The sequence below is a fragment of the Gallus gallus genome, chromosome 3, assembly GCF_016699485.2.
Source record: "Gallus gallus isolate bGalGal1 chromosome 3, bGalGal1.mat.broiler.GRCg7b, whole genome shotgun sequence".
NCBI classification, from domain to species: domain Eukaryota; kingdom Metazoa; phylum Chordata; class Aves; order Galliformes; family Phasianidae; genus Gallus; species Gallus gallus.
Genome location: NC_052534.1, coordinates 35118695 through 35135057, shown reverse-complemented (window position 1 = coordinate 35135057; position 16363 = coordinate 35118695). Strand labels below are relative to the sequence as shown.

General features: G+C 36.0%; 1 protein-coding gene across 1 annotated transcript in view; it reads right to left on the bottom strand.

Annotated features, from left to right (window-relative positions):
* Window positions 1–16363, bottom strand: part of PLD5 (phospholipase D family member 5) — a 330317-nt gene that overhangs the window by 233317 nt on the left and 80637 nt on the right. The window contains exon 3 of the mRNA XM_040697105.2: window positions 2516–2628. The gene's annotated coding sequence lies outside the window, so the exon portion shown is untranslated. The remainder of the gene's footprint in view (window positions 1–2515; window positions 2629–16363) is intronic.

The following is a 16363-nucleotide window of genomic DNA, read 5'->3' as shown; positions in this document are numbered from 1 at the left end:
TCAGGGGTTTCTGTGCTTACTTTGTATTACATCCAGGAGCACCTGAAGCAGCAAGTACACATAAGAAAATAAGTAAATCAATCCCTGGTTTTAGCTCTCTTGGAAGAATGAGCTCACTCTATAACTGGAATAAAACTATTGGAGTGGAGCAATCCGCAGACTGGGAAAATCTGATTTTTAAATACACTTTACTATTTCACAAGCTTAAAACCCTGTTCTTGCTTAAAATTTTTCTTCTCTTATTGGGTCATTATCTTCTCAGGCAGCTTGTGTTCCAGAAGTGTGTATCACCTCATTTCAAGCCTACTAACTCTAACTACTTAAAATTCAATTAAACATTGTAGCACTTATTAACAACAAATGCACCGCCATTTTTTCCCTGTTCTACTCTGTTGGTTTTTGTTTTATTTTGTTTTTTTTCTGTTCTACTTTTTTAAGATTCTAATGTTATAAATGATTATGTGATCTGCTTATCTTTTTTCTCTTTAACTGAGCTCTCATTTACTAATTTTCAGCACTGCGGTGGGGTGTACTTTCAAATACAAGGTTGCATTTAATTTCTTATTAGTAGCACCACTGAAATTCTTTTTTTCCATTTAAAGAAGATCTATGATGAGCATTCAGAGACAAGAACTGAAACACATTTCAATTCCTTCACTCTGGGACTGGAATCAGTTTTGCCTATTTAAAGAAAAAACAGAATATCTGAAAAAACCTAAGTCACTGCTCTGCTCTGTTCAAAGTTATTAATACTTGTGATAAAATACGCATTTTGGTATTGTAATTATTAAAGTGGCCAAAGTTTCTATTCCTTGAATTCTGCTTGCCAAACTGTCAATTCATATAGTTTCTTTGTTGTTGATGGTGGTTTTTTTTCTAAACAAGCCTTTTCTAGTTGTAAGTAATCTAAACAGTATCTATATGTTTGGCCAACTTAATTAGCATAAAATACATTCCTGCTTCTTGGATTGTCACCAATATATATCATGAAAATGATGAAAGAAGAACTATGTGTAATTTGCAAATATCTAACTGAAATACTTAATGTAGTCTTTACTTTTCTTGTGTGGTCAGTAGTGAGAAAGAGGACTCTTCACAGGACCTACCTCCTTTGTTTTGCATAATGGATAGTTACTATACAGGGAAGTGAGATTTATCTGAGCAAAACCAGATATGAAGAGCTGGTCTCTTGAGGCTCCTCTTTTAGAATAATGGGAGAAGTAGGGAGTAAATCTCTTTCTAAAATGACTATCTAAAACAGGCCTAATGGATCACTCTCTGTTTCCCCCACTGACCTTAAAAAGAAGCCTCAAGTGACTTGCTTAATTGTATATGCCTACAGCATACATTGCAAATGTCTGAAGTTGGGTGAGATGAATTCCACACTAACCTTCTAATTTGGATGATTAAATTTAGCCAGTAACTTTATGCATAGCTCTAAGGTACTCAGTAGTTCATCCTTCTCTTCCACCAATTACTGACAAGTGTATTATTTTATTTGTTACCTCCCATTCTTCAAAGCACATTTCATGTCTAGTTTTCAGGCAGTGAAAAAAATTTAGCAGATACATTTCTCTTCAAAACTCATCCCACGTACTCAATCCAGACCTATAGTTCTGGCTCCATCTCCACATTAGATTGACAGATTCATGTAGTTAAAGTTCTTTAGCTGTCAAAGAGTCTGCAGTTTCTGTTTTTTGCTTGCATAAGATTCATAGCCCACCTGACAACATAGGTGTACACTCCTTGTTTAAAGGTTACAGCCAGTCATCTTAATCTCACCACATCTGACAGTTTGGAAATGAGGTTCACAGGCAACCAGAATATCCTTCTGCTCCAAGAGCACCATTCTAGGCCATTGGATTAGTAACAAGTATGATGGAGATCAAGGAGAGAGCCATCTGTGTTATGTTAGGAGTAATTAGACTGGGACCAACAGGGAGACAATGAACAGGGCTCCATTGGGAAATTAACAGGAAGACAGAAACCAGGTAGGAAAACAAAAACCAAACAAAGACATAATCTCAATTAGAGACTGAGAAGGAACAGTGGGCTCTTCAGATGTAGAGGTGCTACAGCCTGAAGCTGGACTAGAACATGGCTGAAAGGCCAGTGATCCAGCAGCTTTTCGCATATGCTTCAGATTTCTGAAATGCACCAACAAGGTCTCATGGCTGTGTAATTCACCTGCAGTGTCATGTGGGCAGAGTCAACACCTTTCATGAAGTCCTTGTAATCACAGCCCCCAGAGGCACAAATTGATCCTTTTGGATGGTAGTTTCTAGGAAACTGGAATAATTTTTGGATGCATCAGGAAAATACTGGTGGGTAAAAGGTGTGTAAGTACTAGAACTGTTTCCTTGCCTGTAAACAAGAAATATCCATGGAGACACAACTGAGATGGCTGTCAGAAATTAATTCATAGCAGTCAATGAAATTGGACCATCACCCAGACAGTAGTGGTGGTAAAACAGAAGGCAAACACAGAAGAAACAGAAGCAGAGAGGAGTCTGACCTGGACACTAAGAGAGAATGTGTCATCTTTTTCCTGGTAGAGTTCTGTCTTAACTCAGGATCTGTACATTCTGGCTTGAATGCATTCCAGTGTACAGCCGGGATAGCAGCATTCTGAAAAAAAAATTAAAAATCAAAGTGTTCACTCTTTCAATGCTTTACAAATTATGATTTTTTTTGTTTGTTTATAGAATACCTCTTAAAAAAGAAAAAAGTCAGCAGCCAGAATATATCTGTATGACTCTCAAAAGTTAATGCTTCTAGTAATGATATAAACTTCTTGTTTGGTTAGAATTGTACATAAGCAAGTGACCCACAATTAAAATAATGACAATTTCTGAAAGGCTTTTCATCTGTTTGAAGGAAACATATTTCCCTCAGCAGCTAGCAGCACATTTGGAAGCAAGATCAACACTTGCATTGTGTATCTGCAAAAGGGAAAAATGAGAACTACCACCATTGCTTCAGTTGCCATCATAACAGAGCTGTCTGAGAAAGGGGAGAGCAATACAGGTAGGTATCACAGTCCCCTTCTGTCAGTAACAGTAGTGAAACCTCTATGCAGCAGTGACTGGAACTCTTGAAGAAACAGTAACAAACAAATTCCCCAGGTAAGGAAAGGCTGCAATCTCACTGATGTGGGTAAGTCAAACTGTTGGCTTCTTTCCCTGCCTACAAAACATACTTGCAGGATGATGTGAGAATCAGAGTCGTAGAGATCAGAACTTTTCAAACTGTTAATGACTACAGTGATAACTGAAGCTGTAGGTCCAGAACAGCTCCTTTAAGAAGCTAAAAGGATTACTTCTGCAAGAGGCTTAAGGAGTTGAGCTGCAGGTCTCAGTTTGCAAAGAAAGCAGGAATGCACAACTGGGAGCTAGGGGAAATGTCTGTGACTCTGGACTAGAAACACTGACCCTGAAGGAAAACGGCTAAATGATAGAGAATAGTATGCTATGGTGTTGGATTAACAAGCAGAGTGTACACTGGGGCTAGAGGAAGTACATATAGGTATACATGTACGTATGCTGATAAGTTTCTTTGTTGTTGTTGATGATGTTGTTCTTTTTTTTCTTTTGTTGCTATAGAATGTTGGGTTTTTTTGACTAAATTTGTTATTAATTGTTAGAATCGTGCAGTGGCAGGAATATATTTCTACTTACACTGAAGTTCATTTATCACAAAAATTAAACATCATATCACCACTCCTTTTAATTACTAGCCTCATTGAAAGCTGCTGGCATGATTCACAGAACAGTATAGCAAATGCAAGACTACACAGACTTCATTATAAGCTGTAAGTATCTATGAAAATGAGGCTAACTCTGTACTTCAGTGTTGCACAACTCAGAGCTAATGAGCCAGCCAGACTGCTCAACATCTCTTGTATAAAGCAGTAATGATGAATACTATTACATTGCAGTGTGATAGCTGATATTTTGACACTTTGTTTTTTAATCAGCTTCTTATCTCTGAGCTACACAATATCAAAGAGTACAGAAACATGGAGAGAGACAATGACTTTGATTTTTGGTGGCTGTAAGCATGTGACATTCTTATTTGAAGTGGTATTCATGAGTACATTTTAATGCCAAAATATTGGCACAATATGCTAAAACAAATAATGAAGATAGCAACATTTCTAAATACAGATACACTAAAACAAAGTAGGTTTGCTTCAAAAGTAATGCCTCCTATTTCATTATTTTGGCCTTTGATGTCAGAGGCAGATGTTGGCGGCCGAATTTTGCCACCAATATTCTATTGCATGTTGTTGCTGTGTGACAGGTGGCAGCAGAAGGCAGTCTGACAAAATGGCATCTGACATAGAAGTGCATATGAAACAAAGGTGTGTCATTGAAATCCTCCCTGCAGAAAATTGACATTCATTGAGGCTTGCTAAATGTTTCTGAAGACCGAACAGTGGATGTGAGCATGGTGAGGCAGTGGGTGGTGCCTTTCAGCAGTGATGAAAGCAACATGAAAGACAAGCCTGGATGCCAGACAGATTTTTCCAAGCTCAACATGCAGGCTCTTGTTCCTTGCTGCTGAAAATGCATAGCTAATTGTAGTGACTACGTTGAAGAATAATGCTTGGTAGCTGAGAATTTGCTCTATCAACTAGCATTACTGTGCTTTGTAGTTTCCGTGTAAATAAATAGGAGGCATGGCTTTTAGAGCTACCTAGAACCATAGAATGGCCTGGGTTGAAAAGGACCATAATGATCATCTAGTTTCAACCCCCCTGCTATGTGCAGGGTCACCAACCACCAGACCAGGCTGCCCAGAGCCACATCCAGCCTGGCCTCGAATGCCTCCAGCGATGGGGCATCCAAAACCTCCTTGGGCAACCTGTTCCAGTGCGTCACCACCCTCTGTGTGAAAAACTGCCTCCTAATATCTAACCTAAACCTCCCAAGTCTCAGTTTAAAACCATTCCCCCTTGCCCTATCACTACCAGATATAGTACATGTTTGATAAGAGAGTTCAGTGCTGTCCACCTGAAGACTTTACTTTGATTTTTGATGGTGAAAAGACGTTTACACATATTTACCAAATTTCATGGCTTCAAACATGATAATGATATCTACTCTGCATATTCCTGAAATCAGGACATGACTTATACTGCGAATCCTACCAACCTGCCATATCACAGTACTTAAATTCCCATAGGGCTTGTACACTTTGAACACACCTTTCTCAAACTACAGCCATGCCTACTTTTTGAAAAATAACATGTTAGTTGAGATAGGGAAAATATCATGTTGCATGACATTTGGCCCTAGTCTAAGCAGTCTGAATTCTTCTTATATTAGTGAAGTTTAGACTACACACAGCTGAATTTGGTCCACCACTTTTGTAGAAAATGTGTTAGACATTATTCAGAGCTTACGATTTTGCTTTAGAGCTGGAAATCTTGTTCATATAATGCTTCATGTTTGACATTAAGGAAGTACAAATTGCCAAATATTACAACTACAACTGTAGTGTCTGTAGAACAAGAGTACTTTTTCCAAAATCTAATCCAGTGCTGCTTGCAGGATTGTTGAGAAGCACACTAAGGGATTCAAAAATGCAATTGCAGTTTATACATGCCCAGGAGAGCTGAGCGCCAAGCAATGATTAGAGGCTGCTACTCTAATCTAAATGACCTCCCCAGCATTGGCCATGGTGTATTCATAGCAGCAATGTTAATTACATGTAATGGACTGCACCTCCTCTTTGCTAAATTAAAACCGTTACAAAGCACCGATATATTAAAAAGTGTTAAGAATTAATTGATCCATAATTGCATGATGGAAAATAACTAATAGAAATTTTGCAGGAAGGGATAACCTTACCAGAATATTAATGCTTTGCTTTCTAAATGTGATCCAGCAGTTTAATCCATTAAACTGCAAGATCTTTCTGGCATCAGTCAGAATTTACCATAGATTTCAGTCAGTTTGAGATCTTTACTCTTGTTCAACATTGTCACTGAAAACATGACAAGTATGTTTAAAAAAGCCTAAAATCACACAGGTTTAGAGTTTAAATGAAATCTGTCTCCCTCATTGATACTAGCGTCTTCTACAGACTGCAGTATAATATGTGAAACAGACTGTATTAGCATCTTCACAAAAGCTAAGAATTAGATCAGGCTTTGAGCTTACTTGATCTCAATAAAAGATCTAAGTGCAGAACTCAGTGTGCGGCACAATAATTCATGCAAGAATAAGAGGCACCCTATCCACACCCAACTACCAAAACACAGAAACACAACATCATCTAAATTATTGTTCCTTAGTAACACCTGTAAAAAATTGTGCCTAGAATCTTTCTGTTTTAAAAATTATCAAGAATTCTATTGTTAAATCTTTTGAGGAAACCTCAGTCTCTGCTTTACCTCAAAGTACTTGCATAATCTAACACTTGTCCTTCATCAAAAATGACACAATTACATTAGATATTTTTAAACTGAAGATTACCCTTACAGAAAAGATCAGACTGGGATGTTTTAATTGCATCAATTATCTTAAGTAATTCATTAAAATGTCACGACAGTGACAGATGATGCTCTCCAGAGTTCACATATATGTGATCTCAGTTCCTTTAATGCTTATTTTGTTTCTCTGATAATCATTTTACTCAGCACATATGCCCTCCTCATATTGCAAAAATGTATGTTTGTAGTACTGGTGCATGTAAGGAGAACAATGAAAAATGTGTAGTTTCAGGGTGTGTAAAATTTGAAGAACTTCTACACAGATTTGAAAACGTTTTTTTCTCTTAGTATGCTGAGTTAGTTATTTTAAAATCTATGTCAAACAATTGCATAACAAAAGATGAATAGCTACGTGTAGAATAAAACTGAAGCATGAAAATAAAAATGTTTTAAACATCACTGATAAACTGATCTATGTAACAGTATAATCTTTAACTGTGCTGCATGTTTAAGAGTCTTCACGGAGAATGTGTTTTAATTAGGAATTTTGCACTCTTTTAATTACTTCGGGCCACAACTAAAGATTTGTTTTAGGGTGATGAACGTCAGAGGACAGGAAGAAAAAAGTGGCAGCTTGATTTCCTGGCCTCACAAAAAAGTAAGACATTCATTCATTCATTTGGATTCCCATTGCCTACAGATATTGTAAAGAAAAAAAATTCCCAGATGATTAGTACAGCAAAGCCATTCTTATCACACAGGTTAGAAGAAATAACTTCTCTCAAACTAAACAGACATCTTTTTTATTGATCAGGTCATAAGGTTAGCAGATAGAAGTATCGGCAAGACTTGTTGAAGTAGTGCAATTCAACTAAAAGTAAAGTGAATACATCGACACAATATTTACACTGCATATATTAAATAGATTGAAGCTCAGTTATGGGTTTTGAAATGTATTGGTAACTTAGATAAAAATATCCTCAAGCACAATTCCAGCTGGCCCTACTGAAATCAGATCAATTGTTTCGATTTGGATTCTTGTCTAACAGAATTAAATTCTGGCCCCAGTCTACATCATATTTTTATTTTTGACTTGTTTTTCTATGACAAGAAAAGAAATGGTAGAAAATGAAGGTAGACCTTTGATACAGTGACAGTAATTTGGTTGGCAGGACACAGTCTTTAGTCACCTCTACATATAGGTAGCTAAGGCTAGAATACAGTTTCAACCTTGTGTTTACAAGTCCATACTGTCCAGTGTGGAAATAAGAATAGAACAGTGCCTCACTGTCTGGAAGTAAATGTTGTGGATGTCTCTTAAAATTCTGTAATTCTGTCTTACAGCCAGCTTGATTGGTTGTCATGAATAGGATTGGTAGGTTGTTCTGAGGTCCCACTTCTCTGATCCACAGACCAAGAAACTCTACTCCAGAAAGCTGAAGAGCTACAGAGGGAATCTATGGATTTGATATTTTCAGCTTGCTCAAAAATAACTTGATTACACAGTGCATAAGCATTCTGAAAAATATTTTGTAAACATAATTAGTCCAATAGATGAAAGCAAAAGAATATTCGAAGGCTGAAAGATAAAGTTGGACAACATCAAACACAAAATGATATATTTCCAGTAGCTAAAATACATAATGCTTGGAGCACTTTAGCAGGCATTTACTTTTTCACTCAGAAAACATAGGTCACATTCAAGATGTACTGTTTTGAAAATAATTTGTAGAATGCAGGGTCATTGAAATAGATTAAAGAAATGAAAGAAAATTCAGGGTTTTAAAAGGGACAGGAGAGGAAGAGGGAAAGGAGTTGGAAGAGGCATTCAAGGATCATCTAGTCCAATTAGATAGTTCATCTGGAACATCTAGACAACTCAGAATGACCTTTACCCTGTGAGGTTTTCCAAATAACTTCTAATATATGGCGGAACAAAATACCCTTAATTAAGGAAATACTTCACTCTTATTAGATTCTTCTTTATTTTTATCTTTTTTTTTTTTGTATGGAAGATAAAGGAAAGGATCAAGAAAAAAATGATCAAAAAATCGGGAAAGAGATAAACTCAAATATGTGTTATTTCAGTGGAAATCAGTGAATAATTCTTAATAATAAATGCAATTTGATAAGACAGAGAAAGGACTGAGACTTTCAGATTTCTATATTTTTCAGTAGCACACAGCAAAAATAGAGTATTTAATAGGCATATTTTCAAAGTAACTGATATCAGGTTCAGATACTTTGTCATCTGCACCAAGGGTGTTCCTTCTGCCTCCTAGTCCTTAAAGATATCTGTAAAAGCATTGTTATTATCCAGAAACAAACCCTCAGGTAACCCAGACCAACATGTCTACATAATTCAAACTCCACCAGACAGTTTAATCTGATCAAATAGTCTTTTATTTTCCTTCCTATCATGTCATCTAGTAAAACAATTATGCTGCTGAGATTTTATTATATCCTATCTAGAATTTGCTAAACTGTCTTTTCACAGTTAGAGATATAAATATGTAGTGAATTGTGAACACATAAAATAATCTGATATCTACTGAATATATTACTTGTTTGTTACAAGGCTTTTGCTTTTATTTTTTCTATAATTGTATATCCCAAATCTGTCAGTAAGTTATTTTGATTTGAAAACTCTTGGCATAGTTTGAAATTGTGATGATCTATTTCATATCAGCATTTATCAGTTTATAAAGAAGTAGAAATCTGTTTAAATGAAAGTAGCTGAAAATGCCATACCTTTCACTTTTTTAATTTTCTTCCTCATGGTATCAAATAGCTATATTATTGTGAGTCTTTTATACTAACATTTAGCCAGCTCTTTGATGCCCCAGTGAGTCTTCCCATACTTCTGAAGAAGATGGACAACAGTAAAGAGGGGAAATTATTTCACTACAGAATAATCTATTCATAATGATGAGGAACACAACAAAGTAATGAATGATAAGTATGGGAAGAGAAACATCACTGGTGGAATCGGCATCACTAAGTATAAGCTAAAACAAGGAACATGTACAGTTACTTTTTTTAAATTAAACTCTGCAAAGACGTGGACATAAAAAATAAAGATCACTGTTGGTGATATGTGTCTACATGTACAAGAAGTAACTGGCAAGCTCAGAGGCCCTATAGTTGGCTTTAATTTGTCCACATTTATGAAACATCATCAATGTACAATAAGGAGAGCAGAAATTTTATACCCTGACAGACAACAATATTTCAGTGTGCCTGTGCTACAAAAAAACATAATTCATGAAACAATCTTCGAAAACTAAAGAGTGTCAGATGAGAAAAAAGGAAAAACACATTTTAGCATAACAGAAGGATGGAACTAGAAGAAATCACAGCATCTCATCAGAACTAGATGCACTTTTTAATATTTATTTATTTATTTATTTATTTTTGCTAAGAATAGTCTTGAGTTAATTCAGATGGAACTTACCTCAGTATAAAAGTATTACTTAATATTTTTTTTTTTTTTTTTCTAGGAAGGTTTCAGTAAGCCTATATCTACCAAAATACCCAGGTATATACTATAAGTTGAAAGTGGCATTTTGATCATTCTGGCCAAGATTTGGAAAGTAGTTTTATGAGAATTCCAGTAGATTTTAGGTTTCAAAAATGATTTTAAAAAAATAATCTTAACCTGTCTGAACTCTTAGCATAAAGAACAAAACAAATCAATGATCATTTGGGTCTGTTATCATTTAGTTGTGTACATCTCATAATCAGGAGGAAATTGTTTTTGTTTTTATTACGTTTCTGCTACTATGGTTCATGAATACAAATGGCTATTAAAGTCTAATTGTGCTACAGTTGTGCATACAATAGATGCAGTCGTTCACAGAATACCATATGGCAACTCTATATCTAACTAATCCTTTGGTCTCAAACCATACTAGTTATAGTTTGTTATGTAAAGTAAAATGGTGTTTTGGTTGAATCCAAAACTGCCTGCTTGAAAACTGAAGAAGCTACTCCATAGTACTAGTCCATATAGATCCAAGAAAAGGGGAAGAATACAGGAAAGTCTGACCAAAGAGGAACTTTTTACTGTCTATGTACAGTGAATGCCTAATCTAAATTTAATCCTCAGAGACAAGTACCAAGAGAGATAAAGAGAAAAAAGTGAACAAATAGCTCTAAATCCAACGTTAATGAACTACTCAGTTTTAACTTGGAGATAATAAGGTTTCCATGAACATGAATGATTCCGTGATCATATCAGTTAGTTTTACTTATGTCTGTAATACCTGAAAAAGATGGGTTTTTTTAAGCTGATTTTGGACTGGGTGGAAGAAATGTCTTGGGTATAATACAAATATCAGATCTCTAATATTATTTCTAGCAGCCAGAATGTTCAACTGATAACCAGCAGCAGTTCAGGAACTATAAAAATCAATTTGAGCCTTGCATATGATGAACAGGGCTCTGAAGAAAACATCAGATACAATCTCAGGAGAGAAATATGTATTGGCAAGCCTACCTCTTGAAAGAGAGCATTTAAAGTTATTGTGAAAAACGAATTTAACGCCTACAGGACTATGACATGCTATGTTAGGGAGCAGTACAAAAGCAGTATCTGTGTCACTATTAAAGACAAGAGGATTGCATTCAGACAGTTTTTACTTATCCAAATAGTATATGGCATTCTATCTAACTCCAAAGGGGACAATAAATAAATAAAAAATAAAATCAAAACATATTAAACACGTACACTCCCAGTTGAACAGGCTTTTCCCTAGCACTATTTTTACAGAAGAAAGTAGTTATGTTCTGGATTTTCATAGCTGCCCTTCAGGTGACTCATACAATGCAGAGGAGAATTCTGGGTTTGCCTGTTACTACCTTGTAAATATTAAGTTATAAATTTAGGCATCTTGATACAAGAAGCTTCATTTCCTGTTTACAAAATATAAATAAGTAGAAGCACTGGCTTTTGAAGACTTACTGAAAACCTACAACCTTCTAAACTGGTTCAGTGATTTCATTTAGTCTTTTTGGAGATACCTGCATGTACAAAATAAGAATGGGCCTTTTAGCATTAGAAAATTCTTACAAAATAGAGGTTTTAAAAGTTACAGTAAACTGCTATGATTTCTGGCAATTCAATGCAGTCTTGTCAAAAGCCTTTTAACATAATATCGATCACGTATAGAGGGCTATCATTCTTCATCAAGTGTCAAACAGAGGCTTTTTTAATTCGTCAAAGCAACCTGAACAGGAAAGAATCCAAAAATCACTGATGCTAGTGAAATGAAAGGTGTTCAAATGTTTTAAATGGCATATCTACAAAATAGAGTTCAATTTTATTTTAACTTTGCTTATGTCAGTTACTATGATTTTCATAACCCAAAAGCAACAAGCACATTTCGTCAGTAAGAAATTTGATCTTAGATTATTGAAGATGTGAAACAAAAATGAACAAATAAAACATATACTCAGAAAGAAAGCTTTTTGCCTCCTATGTACTACTTCACCTAAAAGCAGGCTTTGAAGCTTCCAGGTGGAATACAGTCATGTAGATATGCACTTTTCAAAGCAAAAAGAAATTAAAATTGCAACATTATATTAAAGTTTCATAAAAGAGTTTCTATGACAACTCTATAAAGTTGATTCTTAATGTTCTCAGTAGATACTGCTCAGCAGCACATCAACTTTTGCTTTGGTATTTGAAAAGGCAATGATTAAACTATGTCTTCTGTATTAATAACCTCATCAAAACATAGTGACATAACAGTTTCTTCTGGACTTAAAATTTAAATAAAGATTTTATATTTTCACAATAATTGTTTTATAATAGTAGTTGTCTATGATGATATTATAAATATGTTCATGGGAAGAATTTATTTGTGGTCATAATTTGTGCATTACAAACTCTGAAAAGCTGATCTGAAGAGTCAGAAACACGTCTAAGTACATTTAAAAATTAAAGTTTAATTCCATGTGGTATTTGTTTATATTGTATACAGATTAAGATGCCACTCTAGAAGAACTCAAAAAAAAAAAAACAAAAAAAAAAACGAATCATAGACAGAAGGGAAAAAAATTGACATTAGCCTAAAGATAATTTAGACTGTCCCGGCTGTGTAATCTAAAATGGAAAGGTAGGAGAAACTCCACCAGTGACAAGGGATTTGTGTTCAAGCAAAAGCGATCTGAAAATAGAATATAGACTACAAACTCTTTGGCATCCTTCCACGTATAATTAAGTGCATCTAGTTCATCCTAGGACTGGATGAATGATTTTATTTTAGGCTATGCCTCAATGTATGCTGTGCAAGGACTGCTCTGAAAGTAATGCCTCCTGTTTTATTATGTTGGCCTTTGATGTCAGAGGCAGATGTTGGTAGTATGGCAGATGTTGGCAGCCGAATTTTGCCACCAATATTCTATTGCATGTTGTTGCTGTGTGACAGGTGGCAGCAGAGGGCGGTCTGACAAAATGGCATCTGACATAGAAGTGCATATGAAACAAAAGTGTGTCATTGAAATCCTCCCTGCAGAAAATTGACATTCATTGAGGCTTGCTAAATGTTTCTGGAGACCAAACAGTGGATATAAACATAGTGAGGCAGTGGGTGGTGCCTTTCAGCAGTGATGAAAGCAACATGAAAGACAAGCCATGTGCTCTTTGCACCTGTTGTAATTTCCATATAAATAAATAGGAGGCATTACTTTTAGAGCAACCTATGTAGGTTGAGATCCTCCTTCAGTCTTAATAATAACATAGCCACAGTATGCACAAGATAAAAAACTGAAAGATCTACAGGAGAACTAGATTGCCTAATAGACTCAGTTAAGAAGCCTTGTAGGATATGGGCGCTGAGAAATATACCATGGGTTTTGTGAGATTTATTTTTAATTAGAATGAATCTAAGTAAAACGAAGAATGGTTGTCCTTCCAAAAATTAAAACAAAGGGTTCTCTAATTACAAGATGTGTCCTCTTCCTTTTCTTTTGTATAAATGCTCTTTGTACACGAAGCAGGATTGCTTACTGCATTTACTGATCTGCTCCCTGCTCCCCCTCTTCTCCATAGATCACTTTTGAGCCTTAACAGGTCCCTTCCTGAATAGCTGGTCATGGCCTGTAAATAATTATGCAAGAAACTCTACAAGATAACAGTAATCATGCACATTGTATTTCACATTGTTCACCAAGCCTTTACTTGGTGTTCAGCCTATCTTTAAATCTGAGTTACACTGTCCTTGTACTGATATAAAAAAGAAGAGAAAGCAACACATTCAAATAAACCTAATTAGACATGACCAGTTCTTAAGGCAAAGAACTCTCCAACTCAGCACTTTATGGCCTCCAACACACCATTCTTAATTAGTTTTGCCAGTTGGTTTAGTTATACAATCATATCCTTCAACACACTCAGCATACTTCAAATTACTTCTCCAGTTCACTGCCCCCTGAATCTATGAAGCTGAAAGCCATAACTAGGCTCAATCTTTGTGTATCAAGGTAAAGTTTTGCTATATTAGTAGAATGCACAATCAACAGAGACCAGCCAGCAGAGATGCTTTTAAGAAAAGCTGTTTGTTTCAAGGGCTCAAACTGAAAAGACAAAAGAGAGAAGTTTTCCATAGGCAGATTTCAATTCTATACACTATACCCAAAGGAATTATACAAACAGTAATACTTCCATTCACTCACATACTTTCTTCTATTTAAAAATTAAGATTTATTTATACTTGATGTTTACTCATAATAAATCTTAACACAACCCATTAAGTTTGCCTTGTAGATAAACCTAATTTAAAAAACAATAAATGAAAACAGTCATTTATTTTTCCCCTTTGCACTTAAGAAGGCAATCACAAATATGATTAAAGCATCATTCAGTACAACCAAGCGAAAAATGAAACTCCAGGGGCATGAGCTAGGTCTGGCAGGCTCCAACGCAGGAAATGCTCAGGAATATCTACCACAACTGACAAAGATTTCTACCACGTGGTAGTCAGCTGCTTTTCTGGTAACTCTCGAGCCTCCTTGTCTAGATTAAAGTGTATGCTCTATCCTGTGTTCAATTGCCTATATCCCACTTTCACATTCATTCATTCAACATGTGAATTCAATGGCATTTGTGAAGTCATTCACAGCTTAACCAGCATTTTAGTTTTGCTCAAGAGTGTGCTATTGAAGTTAATCTCCTGTTCATCAGTATGTATCATACTTTGGTTCACACCATAGAGCAGCTGCAAGAGTTTTTGAGTGAAACTGAAATGAAAGATGTCCTGAAGGAATGTACATCCAGTACACTAGAGAGATCTCCCATATAATCTACAGAAGAGCAGTGTCCGTACTTCTTCCCAATAATAATTTGGAAGAGGGATGCAGGATAGTGATCTCTCCTACCCATGATTGACATGTTGCACTAGAGAATGAAGTGACCATCTGAATCCAGATGCTAGTGCCTAGGACTTAGAGCTATGGTTGTGGTTGTAGACCCTGGCTCATGAGGCCCCTGCCCTGCTGAATGTGAGACATCACCTTCTGGCCTCCAGTCACTTCAGAAGCAGACATCTGCTACTCTTCTGTAATGGACCATTTCTCATAAAACCTGTATTCTTCCTAGTTCTTAAATCACCAGTACAGGAAAAGCAGTCATGGGTACATCCTGACATCAGTCTGAGGACTACACTGAGGAGTTGTGTGTTACAGCTAGACAGCCAGTTCCACATCCATTTATCTATCAACTCAGTTCTCATCTTCCTCATTTTGAAAACCTCATTCAACCCCATGACCATGCCTTGCTGTGACCTTTTACAGCTTCTTTCCACATTTCTCCCAGCTTGATTAATTTTGTCTGATTTTCTTCCTCTGGTACTCTTATTAGCACATACTTCTCTCTTATACAGTCTGTTTGGCCTTGTCCTCTATTTACCTTTGTCTCTCTCTTCAGCTCTCTGCATCCTGCCTTCTATCTATGCTCTTTCGAAAGAAGTAAAATGCTTCTTGCTGTGCTCCAACTATTTTTCTTTCTTCCAAGACAGCAATTTGACTGCCCTCTTTTGCAAAGCCTTACTCTAACAGATTTCACCAACAGTGTTACCAACCTTTTGTTTTTTGAAGAGTTTGTAAAATCACTTAGCAGAGAAACCTCAAGGATGTCTGCAATGCTAAAATGAAAAAGTTCAAACCTTTGCTTGAATCATAACTGTGTATAATGCTTAGCTGTTCTTCCTTCCCTAAGCTTTGTCTTGACTGTTCAGATTAGTTTTCTCAAAAGCATTCTTACTTGATTTGGGGATATTTCATAGCAGAGATCACACTGAAGAAAAGTGGCATAAGACTGTATGGGTTTCCACCCTACGTAGTTATCCACCACTGCATCCTCAGGAACAAGAGCACTTTGGAGCATGACATAAACAAAATCTGTACCAGGTGATAAAAACAATGTTCGGTGGAATACAGAACAGCTTGGGGCTCGATAATTTGAAGAGCTACACATTACACTCGAAAGAAATTCTTACGGGCAGTCATTAATTACTACTAGTAACCAAACATCAGAAGACTGTAGTAGCAGACAACTTGGAAAATTAACCCCATTGTCACATGAAGCCAATGAAAAAGAGCTAACAACATTATATTCTACTGAGACTGGACAGTTCACCAAAATGAACTGTGAAAAGTCAACCATTTGAATGTGCATGTATGCAGCTTACACAGGCTTAAGGAAATGTATTGCATAAGAGATTTTTTCCTTCCGTAATAATCTGTAAGATTTCACTGAAATTCTGCACTCTATATTGCTCACTTACGTTTTTGTGATCAGTACTTGTTAACTTGCTTTTTAAATCTTTCGTTCTAAGTTCAGAGAGCGAGTACCTTATCACATATTCAGTGCAGGAAGGTAGTAACATAGTGAAAACCCACTTGAACTGGATGCAATACTGGATC